This window comes from Arachis hypogaea, chromosome 13, assembly GCF_003086295.3.
Source record: "Arachis hypogaea cultivar Tifrunner chromosome 13, arahy.Tifrunner.gnm2.J5K5, whole genome shotgun sequence".
Classification (NCBI taxonomy): domain Eukaryota; kingdom Viridiplantae; phylum Streptophyta; class Magnoliopsida; order Fabales; family Fabaceae; genus Arachis; species Arachis hypogaea.
Window position 1 is genome coordinate 64,692,175 of NC_092048.1, and position 1,727 is coordinate 64,693,901.

Here is a 1,727-nt window from a genome sequence, read left to right on the forward strand (position 1 = left end):
AAGTGAAATTATACCCAAAACTTGCTTATTCCCTAAGAAAATGCATGAAACTACCCTAAAAACAATAAAGAAAAGGTCAGTGAAACTGGCCAAAATGCCATGGCATCAACTCCCTCTTGGGATTTTCTTCTGTATTGCTTGGGAGAGTACTTGGGGGAGTTTTAGTAATCTTCTTACTCAGCTAACCCACCTGTGCCTCCAAATTTCTAATGGAGGACCTTGTTTCATTCATAAAACTTAGTATGGTCTTGGATAGATCAGAGACTATGGTTGCCAGGCCAGAATGGCTCTGTTCAGAATTCTCTGTCTGTTGCTGAGAAGATGATGGAAAAGGCTTGCTATTGCTAAACCTATTTCTTCCACCATTATTATTGAAGCCTTGTTGAGGCTTCTGTTGGTCCTTCCATAGGGTTCTCCCATGTAATTCACCTCTGCTATTGCAGGGTTTTCAGGATCATAAGCTTCTTCTTCAGAAGATGCTTCTTTAGTACTGTTGGATGCAGCTTGCAATCCATTCAGACTCTAAGAAATCATATTGACTTGCTGAGTCAATATTTTGTGCTGAGCTAATATGGCATTCAGAGTATCAATTTCAAGAACTCCCTTCTTTTGAGGCGACTCATTGTTCACAGGATTCCTCTCAGAGGTGTACATGAACTGGTTATTTGCAACCATTTCAATGAGTTCCTGAGCTTTTGCAGGGGTTTTCACGTGAAGAGATCCTCCTGCAGAATGGTCCAATGAAATTTTTGATAACTCAGACAGACCATCATAGAATATACTTACGATGCTCCATTCTAGAAGCATGTTAGTAGGACACCTTTTGATCAGTTGCTTGTATCTTTCCCAAGCTTCATAGAGGGATTCTTCTTCCTTCTGTCTGAAGGTTTGGATTTCCACTCTAAGCTTGCTCATCTTTTGAGGTGGAAAGAATTTGGCCAGGAAAGCACTGACCAGCTTATCCCAAGAGTTCAGGCTATCCTTAGGTTGTGAATCCAACCATGTTCTAGCTTTGTCTCTTATAGCAAAAGGGAAAAGCATAAGCCTGTAGACCTCGGGATCAACTCCATTGGTCTTGACAGTGTCACAGATTTGCAAGAATTCAGCTAAAAACTGATGAGAATCTTCTATTGGAAGTCCATAAAACTTGCAATTCTGCTGCATTAGAGAAACTAATTGAGGCTTAAGCTCAAAATTGTTTGCTCCAATCATAGGAAGTAAGATTCTTCTTCCATAGAAGTTAGAAGATGGTGCAATAAAGTCACCAAGCATTTTCCTTGCATCTCCACCATTGTTATTATTTTCGGCCATGTCTCCTTCTTTTTCGAAAATTTCTGTCAGGTTTTCTCCAGAGAGTTGTGCTTTAGCTTCCCTTAGCTTCCTCTTCAGAGTCCTTTCAGGTTCAGGGTCAGCTTCAACAAGAATGTTCTTATCCTTGTTCCTGCTCATATGAAAAAGAAGAGAACAGAAAAGAAGAGGAATTCTCTATGTCACAGTATAGAGATTCCTTTATGTGAGTAGAAGAAGAGAAGAATAGAAGAAGGAAAATAGAAAAACTCGAACACAGAGGAGAAGAGAGGGTTCGAATTATAAGAAAAAGAGGAGTGTTAGAAGATAAATAAATAATTAGAAGGAGATGAGAGAGGGAAGAATTTGAAAATTAAATAAAATAAAGTAAAAATATTTTTGTTTTTATTTTAAAATTAAAGTTAAAATTTGAAAATTTA

At 38.2% G+C, this 1,727-nt stretch overlaps 1 non-coding gene across 1 annotated transcript; it reads left to right on the plus strand.

The window, feature by feature from the left end:
- The first annotated feature begins 801 nt into the window (after positions 1-801).
- On the plus strand, positions 802-909 carry LOC112739297 (small nucleolar RNA R71). Its single transcript, XR_003170229.1, has one exon. It is a non-coding gene; the product is annotated as a small nucleolar RNA R71 (small nucleolar RNA).
- Positions 910-1,727: the final 818 nt, after the last annotated feature.